The following is a 13,902-nucleotide window of genomic DNA, read 5'->3' as shown; positions in this document are numbered from 1 at the left end:
GGGGGATAATTGTAGGGTTCAGGGTGGGTATGGGTTTGGGGGTACCAGGGTTTTTTTTTAGGGTTCAGGGCGGGTACAGGTTTTGGGGTGCAAGGGGGGACATTTTTGGGTTCAGGGCGGGTATGGGTTTTGGGGAGCCAGGGTGACAATTTTAGGGGTCAGGGTTGTAGGGGTTATGGGGTGCCAAGGGGGTAATTTTAGGGTTCAGGGCAGGTATGAGTTTTGGTGGGGCAGGGGTTATTTTAAAGTTCAGGGTGGGTATGGGTTTTTGGGTGTTAGGGGGTAATATTAGGGTTCAGGTTGGGTATGGGTTTTGGGGTGCCAGGGGTGTAATTTTAGGATTCAGGGAGGGTATGAGTTTTGGTGGGGTAATTTTAGGGTTCAGGGTGGGTATGGGTTTTGGGGTGCTAGGGGTTAATTTTAGGGACCAGGGCAGGAATGGATTTTGGGGTTCCACAAAAGAAAGAGATGGCTGTGGCACAACAACCCTATGGTGTATGAGATCTTATGCGGCCTGCTTTCTGCCCCCCATGGCTCCTCCTGCGCCCGTGTTTCTTGTGCCCTACCTGGCACACATCATGTCGGAAGATGGTGATGACGTTTACATTTTGCCCCCCCCTGGAAAAATTTCTGCGGATGCCCATGGTCAACAGTGTGGAGATGCTGCAAGGAGGCTGGAGTCCGGACACAGCTCAAGAGCACCTGATATAACATCAATAGGGTGAGTAACGACCAGGGACTGGGGGTACAGGGAAAATGGGCACAATGGCACACATGCACAACGATGTGTAGCACACTGCATACCCACAGTGACCCTGGATCATGTCCCTCATCCTCGTGGCACATTGCAGCACACACACATAGCAATAAAAGCACATCCGACGACAATGTGGCACAAAGTGCAACACCGACACTGCAGAAAAGAGGACACATCTGGGTCTGCTCATGCGCAGAAACATGCCAATCACATCTAACATAGCAGCAAATTGTGAGATGAAAATGCACGTGTATCACCACACATCCATCATGTAGTCCAAATGTCCACTGTCCCGCATCAAAAAACCAGCATCTCCCAAACAGTCACAATGTACACAGTCATACAGTCTGCATGTAAACTAGAACAATGTGCCAACATACATTTCAACACAATGTCAACATGCATCTCCCCTTCACGTTGCAGATGGACAAACAACACCTCCTGCAGAGCCAACCACACCACTCATCAGTGATGCTGGAGTAGGCCCCCACACCATCGACACCGACATCCTGCAACAGCCCATGGACATCTTAGGCAACCCACCCCCAGGAGCAGGGCAGCCAAGCCACACAGAGGAGACCCCAGCCCCTGCATCAAACCACACAGCAGGAAGCACTCTCCACCATGGCTGGCTCCCAACACTTCACCTAGGCACACATCGCATTCCAATGCCAGGTATCAGAATGCCAAGAGGAGCTGGCCTAATAGGCGTGGTTGGGGTCAGAGCCCATGGAAGCCAAACTAGATCACATAGGTGGGTGCTAAACTCCCATCAGGGACCAGCAACACCCCACAAAGGAGGCCCACACCACAACAGATACACATGCATGTGCACATTACCTGCAATGAACCATGCCCAGAGCCACGGAAGCATCAGCCACACCCCTCGCCGGACCTCCGTACGAATGCCCAGGCCACTCCCCTTAAGCATTGAGTGGGTGACGACAAAGCTACATGTCCACGGTTTCACCCGCTGCCAGCGGGGACATGGTTGTGTCCGCTGTACATAGCACAATGTGATGTTGGAGGCTCCCGGGCCCTCATGCATACCATAATGACCACACGCAGACAGTTTGTGAAATTGGCTACGGGCACGTGCGCCCGGCCCCTTTATTGGCAGGGTCACATGTACAGTGACGCCTGTGCTGGATGGGTGTGGGGTGAGTGTAGGCCAGCCCCATGGAGTGCTCGGTGCTGGTAACAACTTGCACAGTGAACACCATTTAAACAAAATCAGACAACACCAGTATCACAGAGACAACTGCAGAGCATCATGGTGGTAGCCGGAGCTAGTACAGATGTCAGCCAACATGCTAACAGGAATGTCCGTGAGTTGCAGTGCACTGAGAGTGGGGCAATAGAGATGAGCGTGCCAATGTGAAAATAATGTTGAGGATTGTGTCCCTTCAGGTTATTCATGATGCTGCTGCTGTGGTGTGTGTTACACATGCATCATCTTCATCATGATCGTCCCAGGTCTCCCACATGCCTGAGGTGACATTGCTTTCTGAGCTCCCCACAGCACCCAACTCATTCAGAAATGGTCCATGAGTCGTGGTGCACTGAGTCAGTGGCACCTGGAGTGCTGAGCAGGGTATCAGGCAGATGATAGCATCTACGACAGGTGTGAGCAACTCCGTGGGTCTGCAAGTACAGCTGTTTCGACTCTGGCAGTTGGTGTTTGGAGGTGGTCCTGGCGGTGGTGGCGTGTGCCTCCTGCAGTGAAGCAACGTCCGGGCCGGTCAGTACTTGAGTTGATGTCTGAGCACTGGCGTACCGCATTTGAGTCCAGTGGAAGCAGACAGCGCAGGGCCACAGACACATGGCGTTGAGGACCCGAAGGCCATCGACCCAGAGGCCATACAATATTCTATCAGACAGGGTCCCTGACTTGAGCTGCACAGAGTTCGTGGCCAAGGATGCACTGCAGCCGGCACAGGCACACCACCACGGGACGGTGACTTGCGGTGCAGTGAGATGTGCCATGCGAGCTGAGCTGGTCCTCATCGATGTCCGACGTGAATGTGGCGGAGGCTAGCGGGGGACAGTGGAAGGTGTCCTCCAGGGCAGGATGCAGACGGTAGAAGCCATCCGGAAGCGGCAAATTGAGGAGTGGAATGCCACAGCCTCATTTTCGCCAACAAATCAGTATCACCAACATGATGATGAAGACAACCCCCAGTCCATAGACTCAGTCACCAACAAACTTCAACCAGTAAGTGTCCATGGCTGTCGAGGAACAGACTTAGTGGCACAGGAGCTGTAGGGGTGTGCAGTCTGCGATGAGGCCAGTACAATGTTATTAAAGCTGCCATTTATAAAAAAAGACTGAGTTCCCAATGTGGGTCCTACTCAACCGCAGTGTAGGCCTGAGGCAATGGTCAGCAGTGGCCCACAGCCATGTGTCGGCTCGCGATGCACAGAGTTAGTGACACCAGAGCAGTTGTTGGCAGTGTTCGATCACTTCCTTACCGAGGATCCCTTCTACTCCGGACTGCACCACATTTTCCTCTTACTCCTCTCCATGCATTCAATGATATTGACTCGGCCATTCACAAACCAAGACTCATCTCCAACTGTGTGACCTACTCGACCACAGTGTAGGCCGAAGGCAGTAGTCAGAAAGGGACTAAGCATGGGCGGATCTAGCGGATCTCGCGTACGCGAACTTGCGGATTTACGGATTCGCAATCCGCGAAGATCCGCGAACTCTAGCGGATTTGCGGATTTTCCCGTTTTTTGTGTTGGCGCGCGTTCGCGCCGATTTTGGGACAAGTTCGCAATTGCGAACTTACTTTTCGGCTCGCAACGGCCGCGACTATGTTGTTTCTACGTCTGGTTTATCATCACAGGTTCACAGCAGCACCCTCTGTTTCACCACTGCCACCCTCTGGGACACCCATGCCACCCTCTGGTACATCCTCACTGCCACCCATTAGGTTTATTTATCACTGTAGATTATGGTGGTTGAAAAAAGCAAGCACACCTGCCCTTCTTCAACTGCCATCAATTAATTTGTGTTTCATTAATGTGTCAGTAATTTTGAAAGTTCCAGTCTGGCTGGCACCTGCTTCCTTCCTTATCTGTAATTTGCTTTTTGTTGCAGTGAAAAAAAATTTTCACAGGACCTTTATGGTCTACTTGTAGCTATTATATGAGCCTGCTGTTTGGGTCATAGCAGGGTCATAGAATAGTTGCAAACTCTGGAGGGGCCCATCAGGAAGCACTACCTTGAATGTTACTAATGTTAAGTTTGAACTTTTGCACCTGCTCATTGCTTTCAGTTTAGCTAAAATCGTTTTTTTCTGCAATTTCGCGCGTTTTTTGGGGCGCGAATCCGTGCGAGATCGATTTCGGAAGCCGCGAATACGTGCGAATACAAAAGTGGTTTTTTTGCGACGTGTATGTTCGCGTGATCTTGCGCGTGTTCGCGAGGCGCTTCTAGCTATACGTTTGCCAAGTTACCCTATCGGTCGTACACGGGCGCGGCCATCTTGTTGGCGTGACGTAATTCCGTTTCCGGCCGCTATGTGTAATCTCGCAAAGTGTGCTGCTCGCTAGTACAATTTCGCGCGTACTCGCAAGGAAAATCTCGCGCGAACTTACCCACGCGGTCGTGAACGGGCGCGGCCATCTTGTTTCTCATTCATTGCTATGGTTCTGGGCATGCTTTCTCTATCCTCTCTCAATCTCTGCCATCCTTTGCTTGTTTGAAGTTTTTTTGATCTAATTTTACTTATTATCTATCCCTCTATTTTTCTAGCTCTATATTTTTGTGTTTTCTGCAGCTTTTAGTTACTTTTAAACTACTTTTTTAAACTCTTTTCTTTTCTTCTTCACTATTCTATTTCTTGTTTATCATTTAACTCTATTTCTGCCCAGACCATGGTAAAGGGAGCCGGGAAGCACCCTGAGAAGGGGAAGGGTCCCGCACCCCGTGCCCGGCTCCCGTGCGGGCGTTTAAGGGGGGAGCAAGTAATCCCGAGGGAGATCTTCAGCGCGGAGGAAGTGGCGGCACTGATCTTCCACGTCCAGCGCCGCCTCCCCAAGACGATCCTGGGAGGCGGCAAGATCGCGACTGGCTATGGCATCCGGGAGCGTCGCAAGCGGTGGGAGAAGGTGTGCCGGGCCATGTGCAAGATCTCTGGGGTCCGGCGCACATATAACCAGGCCACCCACCGCTGGACCGATGTCATGGACCGGGAGCGGGACTTGCTGGACGCGCTCGGCGTAGAGGTCCCCGGGCTTGGTGAGTAGTAGTAGTAGTACATTTACTACTCTGTTTTATCCTGCTCTGTTATTTGCAAATCTTTGTTCTTTACCAAGAGCAATAATGCTGCCGATTACATTGAGGTAAATTATATTTCAAAATCTTCTATGCATTTCAGGTGCACTGCTCTCCTTCTCAGTAGCCTTGCTTGCTACTATGCTTCTTTGTTTTGTATGTTGTGTTCAGAAGCATTTCATTGGCCTGAGAAATTATGTATGAGTGTAGTGTAAAGATAAGAACTGCGTAATGCTAGACACTAAGGGTCATATTTTCAATTACCGGCGCATCCCTGCAAAGTAGCAGGGATGCGGCAGTAATTGTGTGCCATGCCACCACCACCCATTGGCCCAAAACGTCACAGAAGCCTTACGCATCTGTGCCGTAAAGGCAGCGCATTGCTGGAGTTGCGTGCCAACGATGGCGCAGCTCCAGCAATGCTCTGGGGTACCCTATCTCCCCAATGCTGCATCAAGCCGTACGTCGGCTTCAAGCGCGCAGGGTTTGAGTCATGCATCATTGTCCTAAAAGTGACTGATTGACATCTTGTCGATTTCCCTCAGCCACTTTTAGGATTCGTTCCTGCGCAGGTACGCCCTCCCTTGCGCCGGAACGCCCCCTGATGGCGCAGGGCTTTACAACGTGATGCATCTCCCATATGCCCATATGTGTTTTTTTTTAATATATACGCCGCACCAACACCATGGCGAGTCTTTTGTTCTGCCGCTGCGTCACAAAAGGCATGCAACAATGGAGGAAAATGAGCCGCAAGGGACTTCTAAATCAGCCCCAACAGACTGAAGTCCAGTCCTTCCTTTAGACACATGGCTATAAGAAGAAATAGTGGCGGTGGTGGGTGGATTGATAGTTTGAGTATTCACTGATCTGCAAGCAGGATGGACTTTGTCTGTCACTTCGCGTGCTGCGGACTGCTGCCTGCAGTGCCAGGCCTAGGCAAACCTCTTTAGTAGTCTGTTTATTGAGTTACATAGGAACTTTCTAAGTCAACGTTCCGCAAATCAGGCAATACGAATAACGTAGTATACCACATGAGATAGATCCCGTGGAATAGTTGTCTATCTATTTGCTATTTCTCCAAAATATTTAGTTATTGTTCTTTTGAAATGTTTGATTTGGTTGAAAAATCTCATCCATGTTTTCTGGTCTTTCTTTCTTTCATGTTGTACATCAGCTCCCCCCAAGGGCAAGAGGAGGACACAGGAGGAGGGTGCTGAGGATGCAGGCCAGGATCGGGCAGGCGAGGGCTCCTTTGCTGGCCCCAGTAAGTTTACATTTTAATAAAGAGTACCTATTTTTTCCTAGCGTTCCTCATTCGATTTTTTCTAAATCGTCTTTGATCTTCTTGTAGACTGGATATAAATTCTTATCCTGCCTCGAATATGACTCCCTGTGGTATTACTAGACTATTCTTATTAGTCTGTCTGTGTAGCTAACTAAGATTGGACATTTGGCAATTCCATTGGACTCCCATTCTATTCAGCAATAGCTCTATGCACTGTCTCCTTACTGACTAGATAGTGTGGCAGAGTCATTCAGCTCCCGAAGTCCCCGATTATAGATCCCCAATGATCTCTAGATTATCGTACGCAGGACAAGAGAGTAGTACGGAGTCACAGACAGTCAAGAAGTGTCAGAGGCACTCATGCTTGCAAAAATTCCAAAACCTTTAGCTCATCCACTCTAGTCTGGAGGAACAAAAACCACAGAGTCTATTTAAGTTTAAAAGCTTTATTAAAAGTAAACACATTTATTAAAATCTACTTTGTCATAAAACTATTTAACTGAAAACGGAAAAGTGGTTAGTGCTGACGATTAATTGGACACATTTCTTGTGGTCGAGCCGAGCTCTCACCTGGTTTGAACTTGATCCTGGTCGTGTTCTTAGGAGTCAAGCTTCTGTCTGTTCTGAGAAAAAGTGGTGCGTGTTAAAAATCAAAAGCAAGCATTCATCAGTTGTGCATAAAAGTGCAGCAAGACAACAGCCTTCCCTGGAAAATGGGACATTTTTACTATGGAGTAGACAGTCACAAATTATTACATTGTATTCTGTTTTTTTAACATTTCTCCTAGACCAAATATTATATAGTAGTGAGTGGTGTATTCTAACATTCTTAAATGTACTTTGTAGGTGTAACATCTGGTGACGGGGCCAGCGCGGAGGTGGCTGTGTTGGGCGAGGACTCGGAGGCCTCTGGGGAGGAGGCGGTGCAAGAGCCGGCGGACGGTCCTGTGGGGGATCAAACGGTGGTGGCGGAAACAGGTAAGCTATATATTCCTTACTTATTGAGATTGAAGACTGCATAGTGTGCTTTCTGCACGGGTGTATTACAATTACAAATCAACCAGGTAGTAGCCTCCTCGAAATGTACTTCGACTTAGCTGTGAAGTTTTTGGTGAGAAGAATCCCAATAAGTTCTTAGACGAACGTGATGGATGGGATGAACGAAAAGGGAAAGAAGGGTGTAAGTAAGTGGGACGCGAACTTGTATGATGGCTGGCAAAGAAGAACGATATGTGTTTGCTTGGCCCCCGAGGTGGCTGGGAAGGAAAGAATATGGTATGGTGCATGGCTGGGTCAATGATGAAGCAAGGATGGGTGGAAGGACAGCAGCCTGGGTGGGTGAAACAGAAACTGTATGTGTGCGTATACTTTGACTGAATGGATGCCTGGAGCATGGTATTCTCTGACTCTTAGATAGCACATGTGTATCTAGAGAGAGTAGATGGTCGCCAGGTGAAGTAAGTGTTACCTTGAAGAGCATGTACCACCGCACCCGCACGTCCGTTCCAGTGCAGGGAAGGCAAGGAAAAGAAATTGTAAATGTGTCCAATACTACCATGAATAGTAGCAGTACTTTGTACTGCGTTTGCAATCACAGCATATATCTGGTTATTACGGTGGACACTCCGTACCTCTCTTAATAACTTTAGTTTACTTGTAGTACGTCATTCATGTGTGGGTGTATCACTGTTCACTCAATATTAAGCAAAGCACCTAAAGTCATGTTAGAGCAAGGATGCAGAAGTGGGAGGTTACATAGATACTGTCCTCAATAGTTATGTACTGTGCTTTCAATTTGCTACTTGTACTCTGTGACCCAACTTTCGGCTCAATCACTTTGTGTTATTAATAAGGAGCATTGGTTACAGACTATGTCTTTCTTTCTTCATATAGTTGCTCCTTCCAAATCAACAACAAGGAGGGAGCAGGCTAGATTGGCCCGGCAACGGAGGCTGGAGGCCACTGTCGCCGAATATCGGCGGCTGGTGGCCCTGGAGGAGGAGGAGGACACGCAGTCGAGCGGGGCAACAACGACATCCTCGACTGTGACCACTGCATCCTCCTCCGTGACTAAGCCAGCGCGACCGAGCCGGGCTAAGAAAGACGACCGCCACCGCCAAGCAACCGAAATACCAGCTGCCCCCCACAGGAGCTGCAAGGAACGCCAACGCCGCCTACGAGTCCGCATGTCCAACCTGGAGCAGGAGGTCCTGAAGTATAAGAACTTGGTTAAGGGCCTCCGCTCCGAGCTTGCCACCCTCCGCAAGGAGTATGATGCCCATGCCGCATCATGCACCAGCACCAGCACCCTCCAGTAGTGGAGTGTCCCTTGCCCTTTTTTTTATAGACTTTTGGGGGGTGGGATTTGGGAGTTGGGATCGTTTTGGGACGTTTCAAAGACAATCGTTGGGGTTAGGGTGGGTGAGGGAGATTATTTTGTTAGTGCTAAATAAATATATTTTTAAACTTTATCTGACCATACCTGTTTTTTACTGCTTTTCAGTCTGGTGGGTGGGGGGCGGGGGTGTAACAGTAACTTTGTTTTCCTGAACAGTCGTAGGACTTTAGTAGTACAACCGTCAATCTCTTGTCTACTCCGAAATAATACTCCATTATACTACCTCCCACCAAACGCTTATCTTACCTGTAATTTGTGTTAGAAATTAGGGCTAGGCCCAGGGCTGGCTCCAGGTGAAATGGGGATTAACGTTGTCAATCCTGGGCGGGTGACATTTCCTCATTGCGGTGGTACTAGTGGTGTGACACAGTGGCAGTTGCATGCCTATGGAAAAAAAGAAAACGAAACCTTGTTTGTCCTTACTGTAGCATTACAACGGTTACGGTACGATCGAGAAAATAGCAGGTGACAGTACACTAGAACAGTGGCATAATGTAGCCTAACAAATGGTAAAGTATTTGCTTGCAAGTATAACTAGTACTTGCGTTGAATTTATTTGACATTGGCTACTACTACTAGAAGATATAGTACTGAAGCTGAGTAAGTCTAGAAGATATCCTCGTATTCCTTCACCAGCCTGTTGCTATGACCTTATCCTGCCCAGCAAGTGTGTGGAATTATTGATGTCATTTTAGTCAGACATCAAGCAAAACAACACAGCCCGGGGGAAGAGGGTTAGGGTTTGTAAAATGGATGGGAATGGGGGTTTCTTTTTGGGTAGGTTTTGTTGAGAGAAGAAAAAAAAAGCAGAGCATGGACAAACAATAATTGAAGATACAGACAATCTTTGGTTACAAAGTAAAGGTAAGCACATGCAGTCACACTCATAGAATAAAAGACAACAATGGATACTGTATCTGTATTGCGTATGTTGTTGGAGTTGTCCTGTTGAATTTGGTAAGTAAGTTGCATGCAGCAAACAATTCCTCTTATTGGCGGCACTCCTCCATTCCAGCTGACGCTTCGTCCATCAATGTGGTGACCACTGACAGAAGACACCCTGTCCACTGCCTGCCTGGCGGATGTTGACTGAGACCCGGCCTGTAATTATTGAACGGAAAACAGGAAGTGCTATTACAATACCACTGATAAATAAATAAAAGGTATGTACGCTGTGTGGTTCAAAAAGTGACACTTTGATTTCCCTAATAGACAGTACAATATTTTTTAAATTGAGTGCTCTGTCTGAGTCACCTTTTTAAGGATAAATAAGTATGGCCAAAATATTATAGCGGATCTTTCCCCTCAAGGTAGGTGTACTGTAAACTGTGTTTTAGAACAAAATTTGACCTTCCCAGCAATGCTCCCACCAAGACCCTTACTAAAGCCAGTCGCAAAAATGTAGAAGAACCCCAATCAGATCTCCAAAAACGATGCCTAGCAGAAAAATGGTTACAAAACGTACTTTGAAAGTAACAGTAGGCCCAAATACAGACCGTGGATTGTATTCAAACCCCAGGCAAGACCCGCCAACCCACCCGCAAAAAAACACCCGACAACACCCCCAAACAGCGAAAAAGCTAAATCTCATACTTACAATGTCTCTCGGCCTTCGGTCCAAACGCGGCGCTGTGCAGCTAGGTCATCATCATCATCAATCATCATAACTCCTGTTTTCCACCACGGATTTCCTGAAAAGCAAATGCAATCAAGATTAGACTGTCGCAGCAGTGCTTCGACAGAGACCCCGGCCGCAACCCACCCACGAACAGCAGGAAGCCCCCCAAAACGCTACATTGAGCAAGATGTCAGAAGAAATAGCAAAAAAAAGGCTGTTCCTTATGGATTTTGTCCAAAACACTTCTATCCGGTATTAGACCTTCCCAGGAATGCCCCAGGCAAGACCCGCCAACCCACCCGCAAAAAAACACCCGACAACACCCCCAAACAGCGAAAAAGCTAAATCTCATACTTACAATGTCTCTCGGCCTTCGGTCCAAACGCGGCGCTGTGCAGCTAGGTCATCATCATCATCAATCATCATAACTCCTGTTTTCCACCACGGATTTCCTGAAAAGCAAATGCAATCAAGATTAGACTGTCGCAGCAGTGCTTCGACAAGACAGAGACCCCGGCCGCAACCCACCCACGAACAGCAGGAAGCCCCCCAAAACGCTACATTGAGCAAGATGTCAGAAGAAATAGCAAAAAAAAGGCTGTTCCTTATGGATTTTGTCCAAAACACTTCTATCCGGTATTAGACCTTCCCAGGAATGCCCCAGGCAAGACCCGCCAACCCACCCGCAAAAAAACACCCGACAACACCCCCAAACAGCGAAAAAGCTAAATCTCATACTTACAATATCTCTCGGCCTTCGGTCCAAATGCGGCGCTGTTCAGCTAGGTCATCATCATCAATCCTCATAACTCCTGTTTTCCACCACGGATTTCCTGAAAAGCAAATGCAATCAAGATTAGAATGTCGCATCAGTGCTTCGACAGACACCAAAAATTACCCACAAACACCCGGAACCCCGCCAAAGAGCACCTCAAAGGCAAGCAAGTCAGCAAAAACGGCAAGAAATTTCCACCTCATATTTGGTCCAAAACACTTTTGTCCATTATTAGAGCTTCACAGCAATGGGCCCAAATCCGTCAACTCACCCGCAAAGAAGTACAACACCCCCACAAGTGCTGAGTCTTTCTTCATTGGGCGTAATCCAGCACTCTGCTTTGAGGGAAATCGCAGTCTGGAGGAGGAGGATAGAGGAGCATGTTCTTCAGAACTTGTGAACCTGAGGAATGTAGACTGCGGCACCTTCAAATCAATAAGCAAACAAGTGAAGACAGTTCTGATGATGGTCTTGTTTTTGGGATTAGGTGATTAAAGTTTGAATTAAATTAACTGTGCAAAACAAAGAAAGAGAGACACAAAGCACACAGGAATAAAAGTGAATAAGGACGAAAAATAAAGTTCTTGATTGATTGTCTCATTTTCAGGGCTCGGTGTCAGGGAATAAGAACAAGATTTCGTCATCATACTCTGCGAATTCAGGCTGGATGAGGTCAGTGCCACCGAACAGAGAACAAATCCCCTCATCTACGTTGCCGTCCTCCTCGTCTTCATGCGGCGTGCTTTCTCGTACTTTGTAATCTGGTGGTATGAGGTGCTGATTCATCTTGATCATTGTCAGCCGCTCCACATTTTTGGGCGAGAGGCGGCTCCGTTTGGGAGTTACAATGCCACCAGCAGCACTGAAAACACGTTCAGAAGACACACTTGCGAGTGGGCAAGACAAATAGTTTATAGCCAGGTTGAAGAGCTGTGGCCACAATTGTTTTTTGCCATGCCAATACTGCAATGGCTCATCATTAAGAAAGACCACTGTTGAGTCATTCAGATAGTCCTGCACCATCGACTCAAGGTCAGCAACGGTTCCTCCACTTTGCTTACTTTTTGCTGTGGCTGTGACATTTTTTCGAGAACCATACCCAAGCAAACTTAGCCAATCCTCTACAACAGCCACTGTTTTTGTTGTGTGTGGTGCAGATGATCCAGTTGCCGGTGTCTTTAACGGCTGAGAGGTCACTTGTGCCCCAGCCACAGGTGCAGAAGTGGATTCTTGTGACTGGGGATAGCCTGCTGATGCTGATGCTGATGTACTGGCTTCTCCTTCAATAACCTGCCGTTCTTTTTCAAACCTCTTGGCTGACCAGGCTAACCAATGTTTGTACTTTTGAACATCTGCATCAGCAAAAGGAAAGAATGCTTCGCCTGCCAGCGCCTTTTTGTAGCGTGGATCCAGAATAGTAGCACAAATGTAATGCTGATCTGACTTGATCTTTTGAAGACGTTCATCACCACGTAGGCGCTCTAATAATTTCTCAGACAAAATGAAATGGTCTTTTTTTTTTCATCTTTTTCAAACTCAGAAGACACCGCCATCAGTTGGTGCTCCAGCATGCACAACAATGGGATAGCTTTTCCCAAATTACAGTCCTCCTGGCTGACTGCACGCGTGAAGAACTCAAAAGGACGAAGCATGTCTGTCAGGCTTTTAACTATGTCCCATTGCGCCGCACTCATCCGCAGGTCCTCCTTCTGAGATGTACCCTCTGTGAAGAAATAGTGATCGAGTACCGTATACTGCTCATACAGACGCTCAAGCATGTAGAAGGTTGAGTTCCAACGTGTTGCCACCTCCTGGATGAGTGCTTTCACTGGCATTCCACGTATAAATAGCAGTCTCCGCAGATGCTTCCGGGCCTTAAAAGAATGGCTGAAATGGTTGCACATTTTGCGGCAGGTAGCCATTACCTCGAACGCTGTACTGTCTTTATCACTCAAGAATTTTTGAACTACCAGGTTGATACAGTGCGCCAAACACGGCACTCTAACATGGTCACCCTTCTGCATGGCCTTAACTACATTGGCGCCATTATCCGTGGAAACATAACCAATCTTGAGTTTTAGGGGGGATAGCATTTTCAAGACCTTTTTGTTAAACTCTTCCAAAAGGTTTTCTGCTGTGTGACTTTTCTCCAAGCCAAACATGGCTAGTGTTGCATGCTTCCGAGCAGCTTTGAAAACTTTGTCCGGGTCAACACCTGCGTTTAGCTTTGCTAAAACACCTGAAAAAGAGACCCAGTGTCCAGTGATGCACATGTAATCAGCGCCTGCGCCACTGGTCCACATGTCTGTTGTCAGATGTATTGTGTGAACAGCACTCTTCTGCAAAGCTGCCCCAATCGCCTGCAGCACATCTTCATGTAGTGCTGGAACCGCAACTCTGGCAAAATAGAACCGGCTCGGAACCTTCCATTTAGGGCAGAGCGTTGCCACTAATTCAAGAAAACCTACTGCTTCTACAAAAGAAAAAGGTAGAAGGTCCACAGCTAGCATTTTAGCCAGCTTAGTGTTATACAGACGCGTCAGTGGGTGGTTGCGTTCATATGGCACGTCTGAAGTAAGCATTGTTCTAATGTTGCCCTGGACCAAGCATTTACGGGCTGATAATGACTTCGTTGACCCAATTTTGCTCGCTGGTGAACTTTTGTGCGTTGGTGTCTCACTCGCTCCAACACTCTTAGTGTGCCTCACATTGGGTGTGCTGCTGACAGGGGTACTGGGTGTAAGGGAAGTGTTTGACACGTCTTCTTCCTGCTCGTCATCATCA

This window comes from Lissotriton helveticus, chromosome 7 (genome assembly GCF_964261635.1).
Source record: "Lissotriton helveticus chromosome 7, aLisHel1.1, whole genome shotgun sequence".
Lineage (NCBI taxonomy): Eukaryota > Metazoa > Chordata > Amphibia > Caudata > Salamandridae > Lissotriton > Lissotriton helveticus.
This window is presented reverse-complemented; position numbering follows the sequence as displayed.